This window comes from Camelus dromedarius, chromosome 4 (assembly GCF_036321535.1).
Source record: "Camelus dromedarius isolate mCamDro1 chromosome 4, mCamDro1.pat, whole genome shotgun sequence".
NCBI lineage: Eukaryota > Metazoa > Chordata > Mammalia > Artiodactyla > Camelidae > Camelus > Camelus dromedarius.
In genome coordinates this window covers 79,137,238-79,162,248 of record NC_087439.1, presented here as the reverse complement: position 1 = coordinate 79,162,248, position 25,011 = coordinate 79,137,238, and positions in this window count along the sequence as shown.

Below are 25,011 nucleotides of genomic sequence, written 5' to 3'. Positions count from 1 at the left end.
TGATTAACTGAGATAACGTAAATGAGATTATCTCATTAAGGTAGTTGAATCTTATTTGGGCATGGAAGGATTAGAAATGAGACACTTATTTAAGGAGTTGTATTAAAATCCTTCATAACCTTCCCATAATGATTCATTCATTCATTTATTAAAAGTATATAGAATGCCTACAGGTATGATATTAGGTATAGAGAAGACTTCACGATAAAACCTTAGGGAACAGCATGTTCTATGTCCATTTTGACTATGTAGTCTTTGATACAGTCTGTAATAACTTATTATTTTGTTCAACCTAACCATCCCTCCCTGGTGCCCCCTCTTATCTTTGAGAATAAGAGAGGGAGTGAGAGTGTCTGTTTTACAAATTACATAGTGATTTTCAAAAATTAAAGTTTAATTGTTTGATATTTTTAGTCATGAAATAGGTGTGAATGACAAAACTGTCCAACAAAAATGTCACCCCTCTCCATGACCTCCCACCCAAAATGTCACCTCCTCTTGAAGGTATTCTCCTCTCTGGTCTTTAAGATTTCACAAAATGCTGCTCCCTTTGTCTGAATCATGCTCTCCTGACCTCCCTGCCTCAAGACATTGGCTCCCACCCAACCTCCAGCATTCTCTTCAGTCCTTCTCTGTCCTGGATGGCTCTTCTGTCCTCACTCCCACCACCCCCAGTCTAAATAGAAGCCTTTCTCACCCCTCAAGTAGAGTATTAAATGAAATTGTTTTTTTCTTAACTGGAAAGACATTTAAAATGTGTCAGTAGTGGGAATATTCATTCACCTTTGAAGCAGATTCTTTTGCTTTAGGAAAATCATGAGAATACTTTTATAAACATATAACCACCTATCATTCTTGGAGAAAAATATTAAGTCATCTTTAATCTGAAAGCTAGTACTTCAGACAGAGAGATGTGAAATGTGCCATTGAATGATGTACATTTTGCTGTCTTTAGCATAAATATGCCCTTGCAGAGACAGAAACAGATATTAGGTTTACTTCCTAAGTATGTATTTAATCTTGCCCCTGAACCCATAGCCCCCCAATCCTGGGATATATGTATATCTTTTATACATGAATTTTTCCTCACAGACTGGTTTAGAACAGGTCATATCAGGAGCCGGGTCTGCCCTATGCTTTACATTGTGGTGGAATAAAGATCTGGAATGGCCTTGGAACAGATTTACCATAGCCGAACTGTTGGCGAACTATGCATTTTTTTTTTTTAATTGAATAACCTAGACTTTGAAGTATGTCTTTTAAACTGTTGCCATTGCCTTGGCTGTTCCCCTGAGGCTGAAGAGTACCTGGCAGGTGAGGGTAAAGGAACTGGGTGGTTTCCATTGTCAATTATCCTGGGGTAGAAGATAAGGCAGGCCTGGAAATGGACTGGGAGAGGGCAGACTTCTTCCCAGTTATAGACAAAGGACAGGTAAGTGTAAAAACTCCATAATGCATAGATGCCTGGATGACCTGCCACGCAGAACAATCTCTGACATACAATATCAATTTATTTATATTTAATATTGATGAAAGATCCTAAGAGTAGCAAGTCATTTTTAGTGGCAGCTGAATTACAAGGCACTTTCTATGTTGTGCTTGAGTTATACCTAAGCTTTCAAGTAAGTGTTAAGTATTTCAGAAGGCTTCGCTGTGCTCTATGCATGTACCTAGTGTGAAGCAAAAAAGAGCAGCAGGAGCATTGAAAGGCATTTACAGGACATCAAAAAATAAATTGTAGAATATGGAGCTATAACATCTAGATCCGGGTGGCTAGTCAATTGGTCAGTGACCATCTGGACAGACTGGGAATATGGAAGTGTTGTTGCTTGGGGATTTATAGAACTTACTTGGGAAGCAAATCCAGTAAAGGAATAATTTTCCCACCATTCTTCTCGAGGGCTATTGCTATTGTTTTGAGGAGTATTGATGGAAAAGCATGTGCTTTTATTAATTTATTAATTAATTTATTTACTTATTTACTTATTTTTAAACATTTGAAAAGCATGTGCTTTTAAAGGTTAAAAAACTTGGATTGCATTCTTCAAATTCACTTTGTCTTTTCTACAAAACCATCAAATTATTTAATAATAAGGGCTGTGTCTTTTTTATCTTTGCATCATCACAGTTTATAGAACAGTGTCTGGAAAACAATAGGTGCTCAAAAAAATATTTGCTGAGTTACATATGCATAAAGTCTTTCACGATACTGTCTTCAACATGATGAACTGACTTAAGTCACTTGTCATTTAAAACTGGTTACGAACCAGAAATGATAAAATTCCTAGAAGAAAACATAAGCAGAACACTCTTTGACATAAACAGTAGTAATAATTTTGGGTTTCCATTTTCCTCCTAAGGCAAAGGAAACAAAAGCAAAAATAAATAAGCTGAACCTAATTAAACTTAAAAGCTTTTGCATAGCAAAGGAAACCATCAACAAAATGAAAAGACAATCTACTGAATGGGAGGAAATATTTGTAAATGATGACCAATAAGGGGTTAATATCCAAAACATATAAACAGCTCAAACAAATCAATGTCAAAAAAACAAACAACCCTATTAAAAAATGGATGGGACCTGAACAGACATTTTCCCAAAGACATACAGATGGCCAACACGCATGTGAAAGATGTTCAACGTTGCTAATCATTAGAGAAATGCAAATCAAAACCACAATGAGGTATCACCCCAAATCTGTCAGAATGTCTAGAAGACCACAAATAACAAACATTGATGAGGATGTGGAGAAAAGGGAACCCTTGTATACTGTTGGTAGGAATGCAACTTGGTGCAGCTACTATAGAAAACAGTACGAAAGTTCCTCAAAAAACCTAAAAATAGAACTACCATATGATCCATAAATTCCACTCCTGGGTATATATCTAAAGAAAACAAAAACACTAATTCAAAAAGATCACCCCAATGTTTATAGCAGCATTATTTAAAATAACCAAGATATGGAAGCAATGTAAGTATCCCTCAACAGATGAATGGATAAAGAAGATGTCACACACACTCACACACAGAGGAATGAAATACAACTCAGCCACAACAAAGAATGACATTTTACCATTTGTAATAACATTGAGGGTATTATGCCTAGTGAAATAAATCAGAGAAAGATAAATACTGTATGTTATCACTTGTATGTGGAATCTAAAAAATAAAACAAATTAATATAACAAAACAGCAATAGACTCATAGATAGAGAGAACAAACTAGTGGTTATCAGTGGTGAGAGGGAAGGAGGAGGGGCTAGATAAGGGTAGGGGGTTAAGAGGTACAAACTACTATGTATAAAATCAGTAAGAACAGGATATGTTTTATAGCCCAGGGAATATAGCCAATATTTTATAATAACTTTAAATGTAGTACAATCTATACAAATTCTGAATCACTATGCTGTACATCTGAAGCACTAATATAATATTGTAAACCAATCATTCCTCAATTTAAAAAAACTGGCAATGAGAAATATGCTGAAATAGAATAGTGAGATGCCTTGACCTTCTATATTATAAGGCCGTTGCTGTAACTTTTAAATTGAAAAAGACGTTTTAAGCACAGATTGCTGCAAAAAGGAAGGAATGCTACACAAAAATCACATATTGCCAGAAAATCAGGCAACTAGAAGAGATCTGAAGTCCGTGTAGTCCCCTCACGTTACGCATGAGGAAATTAAAGCCCCGAGTGAAAAAATAACTTGCCCAGTGTCACATACCTCATCAGTGGTGGAGCCAGGGATAGGCTGCACCTGTTCTGATTCATTGTTCTTAATACTACATTGCATACTTCTACTAAATCATACCACTCACAGATCCATGGCTTTATAGGCAGTTGATAATATTTATTTGTATTTTATATTTACAAAACGTTCTGAAACAATAGTTGGTATAGAGATTTTTTTTTTTATCATACTTTGCTTAATTTTATCAGCACTGAAGATTCTTAAAAGTCCTAAATAGTGGTCCTCACACTTGGTTGCAAAAAGACCTATGTCAGGGTCCTGCCCCAAGCCAGCAAGGCTTAGGCATTGATATTTTTGAAAAAGTTTCCCCAAATGCTTATAATTGCAGCCAAGATTGAACATTATGGCCCTAAAATAGTTTTATTTAATGTCCTTATCCATTTTCCAATCCTTTTGTTCTTGTCTCCCAATCTCTCCCTCAGGCCCTTCTCTGTGATTAACTGCGAGACACTGAGAATGCAGTCTTCATTTGGGCTTCACTAATGACCAGTGGGGACTTTTGAAATTAATGAAGTGCAATACTAAAAATATTTAATTTACATTAAACACAAAAGACATTATCATGTGCTTAGGACAATATGGTATACACCAATTTAGAGAATAGGTTTCCACAGAATCACACTATCAGCAAGAAGTATATCATTCAAACCTCAGCCACCAGGGAAATTTTTACCTATGATGTGTGTTCTCTTTGTTCAAAGTCAACAAGGAGAATTATTTCGTATTTTCTTTTGTTACTCTTAGCCACACTGCTGAGACTGTTCTTTACTAAACCAATTTAATTTAACTGCTGCCTTCAGTGGAAATGAAGAACAATGAATAGATTGGCCGTTTACGTATCTTTTCTTTAGCTGTAGACTCACAAATTCACAACTTAGCCTTCTTTTCTTCAGGCTAATAATAAATAATTTAACCTGTCATTGTGGCCTATATTTTATAACCATTTATATTTTTCATTCCTCTTCTCTGAACATAATTAGAGTGCTGTGTAATAAAATAGTTATTTACCTTTGCTTTGACATGTCATCTAAAGATGAAAAATGCAATGAGGTCATCATTTTTAAGTTTACTTTCACACTCAAGTACTTTCCATTTTTTACCTTATTTTTCAACTTTAAAACAAAATACAGTTACTGGGTCATAAATTATAATTACCTTGCCTTGTATCTGAAAACAGAACGCAAACATAAAGCTTTCTTGCTTTGGTAATTTCTGTAATTTATACATAGCATTAATGAGGCCTGGGTACAATTCAAATGTACAGATTGCACCCACAATACCATAAATATAAGCTTTTCTCACAGCAAATCATCACTGAAGCACCAACTCAGATAACAGAATCAGCCATTAACTCTTCAGGCAGCCTTTACATTTTCTCTATGTAGTGTTTTCTATACTCGTCGTAATATTGTGCCATTTTTACCAGCTAGTTAAAATTTCACTGTATAAACAGTAGTTGAATATATTCATGTCAAAGATAATCATTCCTTTAAAAGGTTTCTTTGTCAGGTATTCATTAAAGTGGGTTTCACATCAAAATGATCGTCACCAATATAGGGCAAACATCTTACCCATTAGGCAGGTTTTAAAAATTTTATTAGCACTGTATCAAATCCTCAGTCTATATTATATCTCCTTAACAGCACAAAAATCTGTTTTATGAAGGTACACAATTGGTGGGAATCCAAAGTGGAATAATCTGTATATCATACCAACATAGGAGACCACAATAGAAATGAGACTGCTCATGGATGCATCTGACATTCATTATTAGAAATACCTATTTGCACCAATGCTATGCTTTGTAAACAGTGCTTTCACTTTCTTAATACTGGTCTTCAGAAATTCATTTTGTGACAAATTCCCGAAATAAAGGCTTCCTCCCAGCTGATATTTACCACTCCGGCCTGCATGAAGCACTGGCAATTTGCTTCAAGACAGGAGGTAACAGGAATAAATACAGCGCCAACTACATTTCCTCTGGATCAGATATGTGAATGTTGTGAGCATTGTAATGTGTAGCGTGGGTGACAGAATTTCACAAAAGTGCCTACACAAAGAGCAGCCCTTCTCAGAAGGCACAGCAGACACCATTTTGTCTCATCCCAAAGCAGTTCACATCCTTCTCCAGTTTTTCAGTTTAAGCTTTCAGACATAAAGTTCTTAACCTAAACCTGATGGGATATGATGAAGTTTTAGGAGGGCAATTTGATTTCTAGACAGTAGGAGGGAGAATAGAAAAGGGCAAGAATTGAGGTCACATCCGTAAATATCTCTGAGTTCTCTGAAGGAGTAAATTAAAGTGAGAATAGCCTTTATTTTGAGTCACAGAGGCACTGATAAGCATTAAATTATGCCAGTGTAAAAAGAAATCTCCATTCTTACATTTCTTCATAGGAGAGACCCATATTTGCCTTGGGGGCTTGGCGGGGTCGGCGGAAGGCGTGGTGGGTGAGGGGGTCAAAATTGGGCTAAACTGTGAATCCCACTCTGTCTTTCTGTGGAGATATGTGAGAAACTAGTTGTGGACGGCTGCCCAGGAAGCCCCACCCACTGAGAAGACTTCTTGGGACTCTGATTGGCCTGTGAATGTGTCAATCACAATTATGTATATAGCGCTGTAGTTGTAGGGAAATTATAAGTGATTTGTAGCTTTGCTTTTGCTTTAGTTTTTGGCAAGCCAAAGGATGTATCTGAGAATTGGCTTTCAACACTGTAACCTGATTTACTGTCAGTGCTGAAAACATTTTGGGGTGCATCTTTTCAACTCCAGCAGCACATCTTTTTCTATATCCAGAGTACTATTAACTCTCCATCCTTTCAGGGAAGATTTTATTTTATTCTGTTTTATTTTATGTTTGTATTTGTTTTTTATTGTGGAAAATATACATAACATAAAATTTGTCATTTTAAAGGGTACAATTTAGTGGCATATAATGCATTCACAATGTTGTGCAACCATCACTACTGATCTAGTTCCAGAACATTTTCATCACCACTACTCATTAAGCAGTCACTCCACATTACCCCTCCCCAGGCCCCTGACAATGGCTAATCTGCCATCTCTATGGATTTGCCTATTTTGGATATTTCACATAAATGGAACCATACAACTTGTATCCTTTTGTGTCTGCATTTTTTCACTTGTAATATTTTTGAGGATCATCCATGTTGTATCAGAATTTGCTTTGAAGCAATGGGAAGTCAGTAGGAGCCTAGTCTGGTCAATTGATTGGTATATACTGTTTGAAAAAGGTTTAGGTGATATTAGAAAGTAAATAAGATTAATTTTCCTATGTGTCTCATGTTTTGTTTTTATGCCTTTAAATATATAGGTTCTATTTACACTAAAACAAACAAACAAACAAACAAACAAACAAACAAAACCACACACCAAATAAATACCACAATACATTATTACCTATACTCAGAATATGAATATTGCTTGAATACTGCCCTGCCAAGTAGACTTTTACAAGGTTCTCTTTTGGGGGGTTGAGGGTTGGCCAAAGGATGTTATGCTAAAGATGTTATACTAAAACTATAATGTCCTTCTAATGAATAATGTGAGGTACTGTATCTGGAATTCAGATACTAGGTGACTATAAGGTGAAGTATTCAAATTAAGCTTTTGTAGCCTCTCTTTGTAACATCTTCTCTTTTAATTGTCCACTTTCCTAGTTCTCCCATGAAGGTGAAATAACTAGTTAATAAAATAAATTCACTTTAAAATATTTATGACTTAATGAACTTAGAAACTAATGAAGATATCCTTGTTTAATTCTACAAAACTAACTGACTTTTGATCAATAAGTGGAGACAGATGTTAAGAGAAGGATAATTTTTGTCCCCTCAAATCATACCACATGGACCAGTGTGGTTCTCAAATTTCTACATGTCTAAGAATTACTGTGATATTTGTTTTAAAATATAAATTTCTAGACCCCAGAGATTCTGACTCAATCTGGGTGAGGAGAAGAAATCTACACTTTTAGTAACTGTCCTAAGCCGGGGGTCCTCAGAATTCAGTGTGCATCAGAATCACTCTGGGGGCTTGCTCTGGACCCCATTCCTAGAGCTTCTGAATCATAGGTCTGGAGTGGGGTGGGAGAATTTACCTAACAAGATCCCAGGTGATGTTGATGCTGCTAGTTGGGGATCATGTTTTGAGAGCCACTGTTTTAGGTGATTCTAAAATAACTGTGCTGTGGCCACATTTGGAGACATATGGATAAACTAATCACAATTCTGCAAATCAGGCTAAGCCTGTATGGCAGCCTGTGATAAAAGAGCTTGGCTTTCACAATGGTGGAATAAAATAAAGCTTTATCCCTAGCTGTGAAAGCATCAATAATTTTCACATACAATTTCAATAGGGTACAATGTTAATCTAAAAAATCAGTTAAAGACTTAAAATCAATGCATGAAAAACAACATTTTCTTTTGAATTTCAGGTGTACATATCAAAATTTGTAAATTATTGTTATAGACCTTACTTAAAATAATATTTAAAAAAACCAACTGAAGCACTTAAAGAAAATAACTGTTTAATGGCTTGGGGTTTCAATTAGAAAACTGATTCAGGGGTACAGCCTACTGGATGATTCTGAGATTGCAAAGGAAAACATTGTCATGGACTTTTTAACATTTAATATCTTTCTCTCATGTATTAGTTTCTCTCCATGTGTACAAGCATGGTACAGTGGAAACATCATGAACTTTGGAGGTTCAAGATCTTTCTTTGCCTTATGACTTTTGTTGCCATGTGACCTTGGCAAGTTACTCAAGCTTCAGTTTCCTACTCTGTATAATGAAGTGACACAGTAATTACTACCCAGCAGAACTATTATGAGAATTAGGGAATAAAACATTTAAATTTCCAAGATAATCTTGGACTTACTGTAGAACCTATGTCCTTTACACACACACACACACACACCAAACATTAAAAAAAAATCACTTTCTGACCTCCTTTCTACTCAAGTTCCTCAAGCTTAATTCTGCTTTGAAGCAACAACATTCACCAGGACATGTGGGGACTCCATATTGGTGCTTCTCTGCATTTTGAATTCTGACAGTCCTATGCTTTAATATAAATTAGAGAAGAATAAGCAATGGAAGAATCTTATCACTTTTGCTGGTACTAAAACTCAGTGATGAATTGAAGGATCACAGCTAAATAATTTCCTGTAAAAAAACTGTTGTTTTTTTTTTTAAGTTTAAAGTAGAAACCATACTCAGTGCTTTCAGTCAATTAATTCCTGCTGGTCACACTGAGAGAAGACATTTACACACTGGTCCTTACCTAAGATAAGCAACAAGAAATGAGCTCTCATTAATGTCAAAGCCCAAACTGTGATGTTTCTGGACTCCACATGTGCTTAGGAACTCACATCTTGAGTCCCCCAAATCTCCCCATAATTCATGAAGTATCCATGGTGGTCTCAAGTGTGCTTGGAAACAGTTTCCCTCATGTTTTCAGCTCTGGCCTCCTGGTCAAGCAATCCAGAGATGTGATTCAGTGTTCTACCGCAGGGCCTGGGAATCTGCTTTAAAACAAGTACTCCAGGAGTTTCTGATGAAAGGCATCCAAGTGTTACACAATGTGAAAAAAAATCTTGCATTGGGAGTATTGCCCTGAGATCCAGCAGGAATTGATTTTTCTGTTCCAGCTCGCTTTAATTATTGGAATAGAACTGAGCAGTACTGTATATTCAGTGAAAACTCTTCACTGGTTAAGTAGAATATCAGTTATGGTTGCCAGGGGGCACTACATTTCAAGTTGTGTCCTTTTGATTCTAGTGTTGCAAACTACAGTGACTTATGAGGCTCTTATTGCAGTAAAAGATCATTATTGAAGGGGACACTATTCCTTCCTCCTTATCTGCTGCCCCAACATTATCGAGCCAGATTGTTTCAGCTTGCTCAGGGTCCAGCACAGAGTGTTGCACAAAGAAGGCATTCAATAAATACACGTTGAATGGAATCCTTGTGGTGCTATACTACCAGTTACACCAATTGGTAGTATAATTGGAGTTTAATTAGAAGATATATTTATTTGGCTTTGTACTCATGACCAAGAAGTCATTCCACGTATCGGGTGCCCATCCAATGTAGCTCTACTCCAGGTAACTCAGGACTAGGTGATTTGGGAAGTTTGTGCCCTGCTGTGCATTTTCAGAATACAGCTCTGGCCCCCCACACCATTCACTTATGGCAGCTTATCAAAAATCACATTCCATCAACATTCTTAAAATAGAATTAGACTAGGGTTTGGGTGAAGTTCGCATGAAGAGGAAATTAATTAGGACTCGATGTTTTGAGTAATTGTATGGGGTTTAGACAGGTTCCGTTATTAATGGCCAAGTGTTAGAGAATAGTGTTGGTGGAATTTCTTTTTACCTTGGGCAATACTTGTCAGTGTTCTTAAGGTAGTGTGGACTGACTTACACAGGTCACAGGACAGTTACCCTTTATTCCTAATCTGTAAATATATATTAACTTTTGATTGCTCTGTAAAACCCATAGGTCGTGGATGGCAGTACCCGTCTTTCAGGGTCACAATAATACAGAATTATTAGCTTTTATCTTCTTTCCTAAGTCAGGAATCTGTGAGAGTGTACCACTCAGATAAACTCCAACGTGGGCTTTCCAAGAACCCATTTGGGAAAATGCTAGCCTACAAAAATTAAGAGTGAATAAAGAAAAAGCAGTTTGATGAAAAAAAAGATGGTTCAAACTAGTTTAAAAAAAAGAGCTTGATAAATTTTCATCATATTCTCCTATTTACTATGAATTTTAAACCACATACATTTAGTACCTACTTTAAAATAAATCATCATTACTGAAGAATTGTAATTACAGAGGTAAGTATAGAGTATTTGCTTTTAGGAGAAAATACTTAGAATTATGCAACCATAGACATAGGAACTTTTTTTTATTGAGCCTAGTATGAGAATTAGGTATTATGCTATTCTAGGTTCTTCCTATGCCACCTAGTGGGAGACTCAGATGGTTTTATCTGAGTTTTGTGCAGATTATTTACCTTTAATTTTTCCAACTTTTTATTTGTAGCAAATCAACTACATTATACCTACTAAATGGTACATGTCAAATTGTAGATTGAAAATAAAACTAAAGCAGATAAAACAAAGTGTCTTATGTTACCCTGTCTTATGTTACAAATAACCTTATGACAGGATATGTTCATGTTTCCAGCTCAGATCACTAACACCACCAATGAGAGGTTCCATGGTTAAAACATAGGCTGTTACTGCTATTGGTAGATCATTATATTATGATATGATGACACATCCTGATTTTGTCAGCCAAGAGTATCTTAAGGACAGAACTCATTGGTTTAAATAGACTATAATGCTGTTTCACATGCTATTTCCTGCCTTTTCTCTCCTCTGCCTTTTCCCCTTTTCTGCATGATGAAATCTGGCTCATCTTTTAAGAGTTCTCTAATCATGTCCTTTTGAAACTTGCATTCTGTCATAGTTTGCCTGCATAAACACATAGACACCCAACCAAACACCCCCCTCCCAACAGGACTAACTGGTCACTCCTTGTTGCATCCGGAGTACCTTGCTCTCACGCTTTTGCTGCTGTGTTAACTCGTATTATGGTTTTCACAGTCAGAGCTGCTTGAGGACAAGGATTGTGTCTTCATCTTTAGATTAGACACCATGAATGAATGAATGAATGAATGAACAAACTAAAGTCATTATACAGTCGATACTACTGCTCATTTCTCTCACTTGGTTGGTTATAGAAGTCACTCATATCCAGTTCTCAGTGTCTGGGCTAGAAACAGAGAATGACAGAGTACGTGTGAAAGAAAGACAAGGGCATGGGTAGGAGAGCAGGAAGTGACAGATCAGTAGGAATAGCTATTTAAGGGATATTTAATGAGCTTCCCCTTTCCGTGACTTCTTTCTTCACCCTCAGTCCTCTTTCTTCCCTTTGATTGAAGGGACAAACTATCTCACAGTTGGGGACTTGGCTTAGTTCCATTTGTACCTCCTTATGGATGGCACTGATGGTCACAGAGGACTCAAGTGCTAATAGAGATAGTTCAGTTGGAGGTGAAGGAACAAACTACAGGACTTCCCCTAAAATATAATGTATATTCACATGCAAAGCCTATCTTTTGGTACCAGCTCCAGGTATCTGACATTTTGGGGGTTCTCTCACTGTAGGCACAAGGTAGACACAAGGCTCCACCCAGGACCACGTTCCTAAAGAAATATTCACCCCTCCTAGGGCCCATGGGGAAAAGCAGCATTGGCTGACCACTGGCCTGGCGGAGCAGCTTCATCTCCAACCCCTACAGCATTTACCAGTGTGGTCTGATAGAGGGCAACTTGAATCACAGTTCCATTTACATCACTTGCATCATTTGCATCAGGTGTCCTTGATTGGACTGCAAACCCCCTAAGGATAAGGGCCATAGCTAATGCTTCCCTCTTAAGCTCCTAGAACAGCAAAGCAAAGGTTAAAGTAAAACCCTGATATACAGTCTCTTTGGTTAACTGAAAAAGAAATGCTCAACTATCGTACCTTTTTCCCCCTTCTTTCACATCTTCTCTCATCTCTGCCTTTTATTCATGTTACTCCTCTTTCCTGTTCCCTAACCCTCATTCACAGGGCATTATTTTTCAAAGGTTGTAATCACTCAGCTCTGTCAGAGGTACCACGGTAAGTGAAGCCCAATGCAGAATGAGGTAAACAGAACCCTGCACTGAGACACTTGTGACACTGAGTGAGTCCACATTCAGAATATGCAGAGAGGAAAGGAAGCAATAAACATAAATCCTGTCAGAGCTGTTATGGTCATAAAATGTGTTGTAACCATACTCCAAATCAAGGTCAGCCCAGATCTAACAGAAACCCTATGATTAGCACTATCACCTTATTTCCTAACTGCAGACATGAAAGACATAATCCTTCTCTATCTGTCCTCCAGCCTGATAAGAATGAGAAAAGCAACTCAAACCCATATAAGGTTAAAATTGCCATTGTTCACGTTTACACGTTTCATTTTATCAACCTGTCAGTTGTTCAGGCTGAGAGAGTGTAGGTCAAGCTTTTCTTTTAGTGTCTACATGTGAAATTCACGTGGGGTCTTTAGAGTCTGGACGAGGCCACAAATGATGAATACTGTGGTCTAAGGGCTGCAGCTAGATGGTTCAGAGCAACCTGAGTTGACCAGGAGAACCGCAAGCAAGGGAGGTTTCCGAGAGTTCTGGTCTCCATCTCAGAAAATGTCATCTCTGTTTTTTTAGTGAGTTCAAACTGAAAACCGTACAGTCCTTGGTTTCTCTCTACTGGCACACCCAACATCCAATCCATCTATATATCTTGCTGGTCTCAGAGAAAATTATTCCAAAATATACCTAGTATCTCCATTTTACACTACTCCAGTGCCACCAACCTAATCTAAACCACCATTAGTCCCATTAGGACCACCTAACTGGTCTCCTTGCTGCCACCCTTTACCACTTCCAAGCTATTCTCTATACAGCAGCCAATGTGATCTTGGCAAAGCATAAGTCATGTGACTTGTATCATTTAGGGTAACAGTAGCTACCATAACAAGGAAACCCCCAAATCTGAAAAATACGAATTTTATTTCTTGCTCACCGAATAGTCCCATATAAAAATTCCTTGTCAGTACCAGGAGGGGATAGGGCAAAGCCCAGTTATCTTTAATACATGAAATTAACACCCACCTAGCTGGTAGAAGGGGGAAGAGAGAGTGAAGCAGGTACATCTACTCCTTTGATACTTTTGCACAAGAGTAACACGTAAATCACTTCTGCTTCCTTTCTAATGGCAAGAATTCATCCATGGCTTCTCTTGATGCAGGGAGATGTTCTGGCTGGGCAGCCAGTTCCCTGCAACAACCTCACAACTCTACAGCTCTTTAGTGGGCAGCTGCCATCTGTTAAAATGTAAGACAAGGATTGTTACTCATCTTCTTACAACTGACCTAGAACGTCCTGTCTAACTAAGTGAAATATCCAAAGCCTTCCGGATCCTCATGATCTGGCCCACTCCACCTCTCTGGTCTCTCTGTGCGCCAGCCTCACTGGCCTCAATTCTGGTCCTTGCTTATTCCCATCTCAGCAGTCACTATTCTCTGCTTCAAATATTCCTTCACTAGATCTTCATAAAACAGATTCCTTTTCATCATTGAAGCAGAAATGAAGTGGGACCCACCAGGAATCTGCACTTAAAAGGCACCCCAGGTGACCCTGATACAGTTGGTCCATGGCTTGTGCTCAGAGAAGCACCGGCACAGTGGTTAAGAGAATGGACTCCAAGATCAGATACCTGAGTTCAAACACTGCTGAGTCTCTTACCAGTCTATAACCTTGGGCAGTTTATTCACCCTCTCTAGTTGAGAATGGCAGCTTCTAGGGATGGCAGGTGTGCAAGGGGAAGGGGAACAAAGTTGATTAAAGAGACTCAAAGCCCTAGATGTGGATAAGAGATGGATGTGTCTCATACAAGGAACACTAACATAAAAGAGAGAGATGGAGCAGCTCGATAAGGTGGCAAAGGGTAAACTTTGATTATTAATGCTTGTTTGCTAGTAGACAGGAGCCATTCTTTTACCCACAGGTACTACCTGCACACAAGCTCGTTCTCTCTTATGCATAACTTTATACATGCTTCAAAGTCCCTTTGACTCTCCACTACTGAAGCCATCACACCCCAACATTATAAACTGACTTCTGACCTAGTTTGATCGCAATTAAAATTCCATGTAGGTAAAATGGGTCCAGGTTTTGTTGGGGGTAAAGCTTATATTATTTGGTTGATCCTTTTTGAAAAAAAAGAATATAAAATTATAAATAGAAAGTTAGGTACAAAATTGAGTGTTTGTAGAATAAGAAAAGGATTCTTGACAAATTACAGGAGGCTTGTAAGTCCAAATCCCTTTTATCTGACATTTCTCTAGGCAATTAACCAAAAGTGCTTACACAGAAGTGCAATCTGATTTCTCTTTCCTCTTAGAACATACTACAACTTCCAGCAACTCCCAATGTTCACAGGGACCCAAGCAAGTAAGAGGCCCCAAGCTTTGGCTTCAATTACTTCTTAGTAAGCCTGCATTCCATCTAGATATTTCTCTTCTGCTCCAAGGTGGGGAAACTCTAATATCTGACTGAAATGAAGGACTTCTTCATGTCATCCTTTTTAGAAAACTGCTATATTTCCTTTCCTTGAAGGTAGAGGGGACTAAATACTGACCATCATGAAAAATCCTGCAGAGAGCTGTGACCTTGGCTATCATGGGTTCAAGGGGGCTGGCAGAGGGTTGCAGCCCTGAGCTCTTCCAAGACACATTGCCACATTCCTAACAGTACAAATACTGCCCAAACACCAGCCATACCTTTGGAAAGAATATGCTTTCTGTGGATTCTTCCATTAGCCTTTCCAGACTCATTCTCTCCTCAGCTCCATCATGCTCTGCACCCCGGGAGGCTGACCCAAGAGATGTCAGCTGGCTCCCCTCCTGCCTAGCTCATGTTCGGGTCTGGCAGTGGGAGGCACCAGCAGAAGAAGAGTGAGGTTACTTCTTCCCCTGGCTCCCTTGCTGTGCATTGGCTGCAAACTCTCCTCTCAGGTGGTCTCTCCATATAACCAGCCTTTCTAGGGTCTGGAAACAGCTCCATCACCTCAAACTTCAGGCCTAGGGTGGTAACAGCCCCTCTAACTCAAGTCCTCGGGTACTGCACCATCCCTGGCTATAAACCCTGACCATACCTTTGTAAACAGCTCCTTTATTAAACTCTTCTCAAATTACCCAGTTTGACTGCTTGTTTGTTTTCTGCTTGGACCCTGAGTGATATGTTATAATTAACAAGGAGGAAAAAAAGACCTTCAGAAATGTTTGCTTGGGAGTCCAGGATTACTAATAAGTAAGGAGAAGTAAAAAGCAGTAGCTGACACTGAGCACACCAGCCAATGGACTGTGACAAAAAGAGGGCTGTAACAAGGGTGTCTGTCTTCCTTTCCTCCTTCCAGGTGGGGGTGCAGGGAAAGTAACCCCAGGTAGAAGATCAGAGTCCAGAATCAAGGCTGTGAGGACCTGTGCTCACTGTACACAAATCACATGTTTCTCCAGTCAGAAAGGACTTTATAAAAGAAACCATTCTATTAGTCAGTCAGGTTATTGAATATTCTCTGCTTGAGTACTTGTAAAGATGGGAAACATTACAACAGCCCATTCTGTTACAAGGGCACATCTAATTGTTAGAACGTTACATTAAGCAAAATCTGCCTCCCTCTAATTTTCCGTGGGTCTATTTCTTTTCTTTTCTTTTCTTTTTTTTTTGAACAATGTAGAGCCAAGTGTGATCTTTCTTCCTTTGGCAGACCTACAGATTATCTGAGGAGAGATGCTATGTCACCCTAGCTCCCTCTGTGGAGGCATTGTTGACACATTTCTCACCATACTGGTGTCTTGAATGACCTCTTGTTCATCAATGCTCCTATGAAAGCACGGTGTCCGAAAATGGACATCATACTCTAGGTTGACTTTTGTTTGAAATAACCATACAACACTCAACCAGGTTTTTATCTTTCCTCCTCCACTTCTATTACTTCTGGGACACATTTTAAATTAATCCTTTCCCTTCTTACCCATAGCTGCTACCTCATTTAACTATACTAAAATTATCTTCTCTCACGTCATTTCCTATTTCAAATGTCCCTTTTATAGCTACCCGTGTTTTTTTTTCCATCAGATTCAAGTTTCTTGATGTTATTGTTACCACCTGACCCCAATCATTATTTTTACTGCTTCCTGATTCTCTTGTTCTCCTTTCTCCTCCACAACTTTGTTCCCTGTCAGCTCCACTGAATACACTACTGATTTCACACTGAACTCTATTTGAAACGTTCAGCCCATTTTCATCCTTTCCTCTTTTAGAAATTCTTTTTATATCACCATCTCATGTTTAAAATTTAGAGGAGACACACACACATACATACAAAATCCCAATGATCTTTTCTGCTTCAAAGTTCATGAGCATCCCCTTTTTAGCACCTTGATCTCATTCTGTGAGTTAAATACTAGCATCAAGGATAAACTGTTAGTACCAAAATCACTGTTTCATGAAAATGCTAAGTCCTTTATAATTATGTAAAACCTATAAAACTTGAAGTAACATGGAAATAACACTTGAAATAATGTTGGTTGACAATCATTTTACTGAAAGATGTATCATAAAAATGAAAACTATGTATAAAGTTCTTATCAGAATATTTTACACACAGGACTCACCTAGACTTAGCTTTACTTCTCACTGTGAGGGAAGACTACAGTTCAGTTCATGCCCTTGTTTTAAAGGATGAAACTGAGTTAAATATGCAGTACTGAGAATTTGCTATCCATACCTGTGCAGACTTCTGGATACAAACCACGTTAAAAAAAAATCTGAATGTAGATACAAAGACTGACATATAGTATCACAGTGTTTGTCTACCAGAATTCCTTCAGTTATATTTATACAACATTTTTATTGAAGGTGCTCAAAGCCCTCCATAGCTATTATCTTAGATAATATTTTATTATCTTAGATTAGAATCTTTATAATATTCTCTTTAAGCAAGTAGAAACCAGAGGGATTATATTATCTCTTTCTTGAAGAACATGCTTTTAAGTGGAGGCAGCAAGGCCTTACCCCTGGTACCCCATTCCTCTCGACAGCTTGATGACTTGCCTTAGGTCAAGGACACTTATTCAGGTACCAGTGTGCCAAGAAAAGAATTTTAGTTTAATGATCCACCCACGAGATCTGGCTGACTTCCATGTGTACAAAGTCAGCCCTAAGACATTGCAGAGTAGGATGCTGGCTAAGGCTCTGTATATAAAACTCACTAAGTTTTCTATTAAAACATTTCTGGAAGATGAATCAAAACATACAAGTAATATAATGAATACTAGTCACATAGTTATGACCCCTCAGGCCCCATACTTCCTTGATATCACAATAGAAGACTAGGTTGGCCTGCACACTGTCATGGATTTACTCCCTTGTCTCATCCTGTCTCAGTTTCTGTCCCAGACCCTGGCTTTCACTCTTGATATTTCCAACAGGCAAATAATTAACTTGCTGCAGCCCTTCTCCTGGAATTAAAAGAAAAAGTCAGTAAATTTACACATTAATAATCCTCTTTAATTACACAAAGCAGTGGGGTTTGGAAACAGTCATATTAGGCAGTGACTTTATTGAGAAACAGGCTTCCCCACCTACCCTAACATCACTGTGGGAAGGTAAAACCACCTCTCTAGTATCTTCTGCCAAGGGCTTCTCAAGGTCACAGGTACCCAAGGAGGGGCCCTTTTCTGAGTCACCTGACTGATGCTTCTTCCATTTGTTATTTCTACCAGTGTTTTGGTGCCTTGAGGCTAGGTCTTCCTCTTCTTCTTTACTGCCCTGTTTCCCCACAGATTCCCTGTAAACATCCTGTCTTCCTTGATTATTCTACCCTCTCTACTCTAGACTTCTAAATATGTTCCCTCATCTTACCATCCCATTAACCTTGGACTTAGCCTTTCTTTGTACTACCAGTGTTTGCCCAGAATGGGTCTGAATTTGCTTTACTCTTGTTAGGACTTGCTCTCAGAAAGCTAACTTTCTCCATGGATACTGTGGCCATCACTCCCATTTGCCCCAAGTTCCTGTTAGTTTCTTAGCAATCCCCTCTTTCTCTTGACTTACATCCCCTTTCTCCTTGCTCCCCAAATGCCCTGTGGCAAATGCCATAAAAGGGTATTCTACTCCCTGCTGGCTGCCAGAATTCATACTGCCTTCATTTCCATGTAATTTCTTTCCTTCCAGACAGAGTCACCACCAAACTCTGCACAGTGGGGGCTGTTCATGTACTGTAAGTGGTTCTTCACTTACCAGAAGTGTGTAAAAGAACCATGGCAGGGCCAGAACTTCTGCCTCAGAATGAGATTCATAATTCAGCACTCTCATTGCTGACACATTGACCTGAGTCACTCAACTGCCTGGATTTAGGACTCTTTGTCTCTCCTTGACTCAGATTATTTCCTACTTAGGAATAGTTTCTTTACTGGGAAAAAAATTTTGTAAAACATAGAGGACTCTCATAGCTTAATAAGGCAAACAGCCCAATTAAAAAATGGACAAAAGAAATGGACAAATTTCACAAAAAGATATTCAAATGGAAAATAAATACATAAAAAGATGCTCAACACCATTAGTCATTAAAGAAATGCAATTAAAACCACAATGAGACACTACACATGCATCAGAATGCCTAAGTTACAAAGACAAGTAATACCAAGTTCTGTCAATAATGCAGTCTTTGGCATTCTCATACATTGCAGTGGAAATGTAAAATGGTACAGCTATTTTGGAAAACAGTTTGACAATTTCATATAAGATTCAACATGCTCTTACTATATGAGCCAGCAATCATTAGTGAGAACTGACATCCTATTTCAGAGAAAGTCTTCACCATTTGAAATTAAAAAAAAGGTCAAGGCGATGTTCCTACTTAAAGAGTAAAGATGAGTTTCTAATTCATTTCGGTGCTTTCAATGAAGGGTGTTTACCCTTTTAGCTGTAGGGCTGAAGAATGAGAGGCAGATCTTGTTCTTTTGGGTGGCCATATTGGCTTTGGATATTGGATTTTATGGCTTTCCAGGATAAATCTGTAAATGCAACATGTTACAGTCTTCTAAGAAGAGCAAAGAGAGACACATTTTGAGAAATCATGGCTATATTTACTTGATAATATAAATATACTACTGTTTTCATTGTTGATCCCATTACTTTTTCAACACCTCATCATTTGACCATTATTTAACAATTTGATGTTTTCAGATAATACGTTTGTCCTTTGTTTTTCTGGGGTTTTTTTGGGGGTGGGGTGGGGGAGATTCGGTTTGTTTGTTTGTTTGTTTGTTTGTTTATTTATTTATTTATTTATTTATTTAATGGAGGTACAGGGGATTGAACCCAGGACTTTGTGCATGCCAAGCATGCACTCTACCACTGAGCTATACCCTCCCCTCCCCGATAATACCTTTGTCATTTCAACAATCTTACGGTTTAATTTTACACCTACACAGATCTGACGCTCTGCTCCTAGTTGAGGATGGTGTCAGTTCAAAGGGAAAGGTAATTGTTGATCACTTGCATGCATTCTTTTGGTATTCATCAGATGTGACCATATTTCATCCTGAATGAAGTACAAAGCTTGAGAGCTTGATGGACCAGAGTGATCCATCAGGTCAGCTGTCACCTGTGTTCTCTTTCCCTAGAGATCAGACTGCCTGGTGGCTTCTTCCTTCTTTCTATCCTTCCTCCCTCTCTCATTTAAGTCTGCACCTGGCATAGGGATATATGATCATGTAAGAGACAAAGTTCCTGCCTTATAATCATTTATTACTAGAGCTTCCAGTTCATTCTGAATATTCAGTTTAAAAAGTTCAGTCTTTCTCCCCAACTCCATGTGTCTAAATCCTACCTGCCTTCAGCGTCCTCTCAAATGGAACTATCAGTCAGAAGCTTCCCTTGACCACCCAAGTCCTCTTCCTTTGAACAACCACGGTCACTAGTTGTATTACTCTTGTACCATCATCTACTCTGTGTCTTGTTCTACAATTTTTTAATCTCATCTCCTATACTAGACAGTGAGCACTTTGGGGACAAGATTCATCTTCATATCCTCAAAAAACCTACCATATTGATTTCTGCATAGTAGTTGCTTAAAATCACCTGCTAAATTATTGAATACATCCAAAAACTAAATATAGAAAGGCAACATACAATTTTTTTCATAGACTACATCTTTGGTCCAAAAACTTGTTCATTCCTAAGAGCCCTTGAATGAAAAGCAACAGGTGAAAAAGGTCTCTTAAAATTGATGTGTAGTAATTTTAATGCCAACAAATTTCTACTACTTTGGATTCACTTTCTGGAATCAGGTCAATTCTGAATCTCTAAGCCCCTGAGCAGGGAGGGAAGGATACATAATTTAAAAAGCTGGGCATGTTCAGGTTAGTATTAAATGCATTCTGCTAAAAACCCATACTTAGTACAGGTCATTCCTGACATAGGATGAGAATAACGTTTAGTTATAAGTTCTTTGAAGTCATTCACTCCTAATAGGACTTTCGCTATCTCTTTATTTTGCAGAGAATAATGTATTGGTTAACAAATAAAACAGTGTTATGTTTCACCAGCTAAACCTTAAGCTCTTTTCATTAAAGACAAATTTACACAATATTATCCTGCTGTGGTTAGAGTGTTGCTAATCCGGAAACAAGAAACACATTGTATTCTATTGCACAGTTAACTCTGGTGAACAAGGCTGAAGTTTAGTGTTTAAGCCTCATGAGCTCTGGTGTCTTGTTGCCTGCATTCACACCTTGCTCTGTGGTCTTGTAGTTTTGTAATCTTTGTAATCTAGTTAGCTTCCCTGTCTCAATTTCCTCATGATAAAATAGAGATAATAATTGCCTGTTGACCTGTAGTGAAGATTAAGTGAGTTTATGTAGCCAAAGCTCTTGGAATGGTGCCTGGAACATAGTAAACACCATGTGAGTATTGTTAAGGGTATAAGGGTAGACAGTAAGAACTTGAATCCCTTCTCTTCAAATTTGAGGAATGAATCAGACGAAAATGAATCTCATTTTAAGGTAGGTAAGTGGCTCCTTTTCCTGATAACCCTAAGGCCTGAAAGCTATTTCAACCAATGGAAGTCTAATTACTGGTATCTCTCCCTATATCTTTTTAACTCTTTCTATACCATCTCTGTTTAAAGTGCTATGCACCCCTCAGAGTCAAATTTCAGAAGGAGATCTATAGTGTCACATAACTGACTATAAACCTATGTAACATATCACCTCCCTGATCCGTGACTCCCATTCAAAGGTGAAAAGCGAAATTGTAGCTATTTCTTGATCAATAATACCCACATGGCTTAAGTGGAATTAGCAGGATTTTTTAATACTTCAACCATGCACTCCATGTGTTTGGCATATAAAGAGAAGCAAACTAATGGTGATATCAACTAACTTTAAAAAGATTAAATAAAAGGAAAAGGCTTAGTCTAAGAATTGGAGACAGAGGTAACACATGGCAACTGAGGTGTCTATCTTACCTCATTAAGCACAGGAGGCAAAGAGGGCCCCTAATTTCTTGGGGCAACTAGTTTCCAAAGACTCCTGCCAGTGTTTCTCAATTGCTTGGCTTGCTTCTATAAAATGCCAGTTTCTAGGGCTCACATGTGCAAATAGGATTCTGGGGGTGGGACCTAGTATCTCCATGTCTAACATTTTTCCCTCAGGTGATTCTAATGCCCCCAGCTCTCCTCTGCTAACTCATTTCTCAGTGATAAATAGGACACAAGGTATTGGTTGGAGAAATCTCTGATGAAAAGAGGACTCAGAGGTTATTTACAGTGCCTCCCTTTCATACACAGGACAAGGAGTTCCCTAGAAGTCAAAGAACTGGCCCAGGGTCACTCAGATTGGATAAGGTAGCACTTCTGAGGGGTTGCAAGAGCTAAGGAATTGCTCACCCACAAAATGTGCTTAAACTGCAAAGTTTTTATTTTGCTAACACACACAGCATTTCTAAAAATATCAAGGTAAGACAATGATGTTCTGTTTTAAAAGACTGCACTGCCACACATATATCTACATATTCATATCTCTTATAACCAGTTTATCTTGGGAGTTTTCTAATTAGCTTTCTTTTCCTTTTAAAAAAATCAACATTATTTTATTCTTTCTTTTGGTTTCTTAGATCAGGATTTCAGGGGGAGCTCAGGTGAGTAGTTCAGGATCAGGGTCTGCTTTTTTAAAAAATCATAGAATTCACCCATTTAAAGTGTACAATTCAATGATTTTTAGTGTATCCACAAAATTGTGCAAGGAGCACCACAACCTAAGTTTAAAACATTTTCACTATCTCAAAAGAGAACTCTGTATCTCTTGAGTCACACCTCATTCCTCTCACCCTTTCCCACACCCTTAACCCTACCTACCAACCACTAATCTACTTCCTTTGTCTATAAATTTGCCTATTTTGGGCATATCATATAAGTGGAATCATATACATGTGGCCTTTTATGACTGGCTTTTTTCACTTAGCATAATGTTTTCAAGATTTATCCATATTGTAGCATATATCAATACTTCATTTCTTCTGCTGAATAATATTCCATTGGATGGATATACCACATTTTGTTTATTCACCCAATATTTGATGAACATTTGGGTTGTTTCCACCTTTGGGCTATTTTGAATAATGCTGCTATAAACAATTCAAGTACAAGTATTTGTTTAAACACCTGTTTTCAATTCTCTTGGGTATATACCCAAGTGTAATTGTCAAGCCATATGGCAACTACATGTTTAACATTTTGAGGACCTGCCAGACTAGTTTCTAAAGGACTGCACTTCACATTCCCATCAGCAATGTATGAGGGTTCCAACTGCTCTACATTCTCACCAACAGTTATTATTCATCATCTTTATTATACTCATTTATTTTGATTTGCTAGGGCTGCTATAACAAAGTGCCATAAACTAAGTAATTTAAACAACACCAATTTATTGTCTCTCAGTTTTGGAGGCTAGAAGTCCAAGATCAAGGTCTGTAGGACCAAGTTCCCCTTGAAGATCCCAAGGTATTATCTGTTCCACATCTTTCTTCTAGCTTCTGGTAATTCCTTGGCTTATGGCAACACAATGCCAATCTTCACATGGTGTTTTCCCTTTAGGCAGTCTGTGTCCAAATTTCCCCTTTTTGTAAGGATATTAGCTATATTGGATTAGGGGCCCACCCTATTTCAGTATGACCTCATCTTAACTAATTGCATTTACAAAGATTCTATTTCCAAATAAGGTCACATTCTGGGGTTAAGGCTTTAACATACGAATTTTGGAGGATACAATTCAACCCATAACACCATACTTCTGGTATTTAATTGAGGATTTTTGTGTTTCTACTTGTAAGGGATATTGATATATAGTTTTCTTTTTGTGTAATATTTTTATCTGGGTTTGGTATCAGACTGATACTGGCTCACAGAATGACTGTCTTCTTTTTTTGGAAGAGTATATGAGGGACTGCCATTAATTCTTTAAATGTTTGGTAGAATTCATCAGTGAAGCTATCTGAAACTGGACATTTCTTTATGGGAAGTTTTTGAAAACTAATGCAATATCTTGTTATACAGATCTTTAGTTTTTATTTGAGCCAGTTTCAGTAGTTTGTGTTTTTTGAGGAATCTGTCCATTTCATCTAAGTTATCAGTTTTGTTGGCATATGCTCTTCATAGTTTTCATTTCCATTCTTCTCAAAGTATTTTCTAACTACCCTTATGATTTCTTCTTTGACCCACTGGTTATTTAGAAGTGTATTGTTTAGTTTCCACATATTTGTGAACTTCCCAGATTTCCTTGTTACTGATTTCTACTTTCATTCCAATTGGCTGGAAAATATACCTTGTATGATTTCAATGCTTTTAAATATATTGAGCCTTGTTTCATAGTCTAGTACATAATCTGTCCTGAAAAATGTTTCATATGCACTTGAGGAAAAACAATTCCACTGTTGTTGGACAGAATGTTCCATAAATTCATTCACATTCACATCTGTATGCTTATATTCTATATTAGATAATCTGCTTAGATTTACATCTGCCATTTTGCTTTTTATTTTCTATATTTCCCATGTCTTTCTGTTCTTCTCTTCATCCTTACTGTCTTCTTTTGTATTAAGTTGATTTTTTATAATGTAATATTTTAATTTCTTTCATAGTTTTTCAAAATTATATTTTTGAGTTTTTAAGATAGTTATTCTAGGGATTATAATATATTTATCAACTTAACAAAACCTACTTCAGATTTATACTATCCACATTCTAGGGAAATATGGAAATATGGGCTGTCATTACACCTGTATAATTACCTGTATATTACACCTTATGCCCTACTCCTTTTTTGTGCTATTATGGTTATAGCTATTACATTTACATGTATCACAAACCCAGCAATCCATTATAATTATTACTTTATATGATCTGATGTGTTTTAAAGAAGCTGAGAGAAGAAAGGAAAATTACTATCTGGTGTCATTTCCTTACACCAATACAGCTTTGTTTCTACCAGCCAACTTTGTACTGTTACTGGCAAATACATTACATTTCCATAAGCTATAGGCCCAATGATACATTGTACATACATATA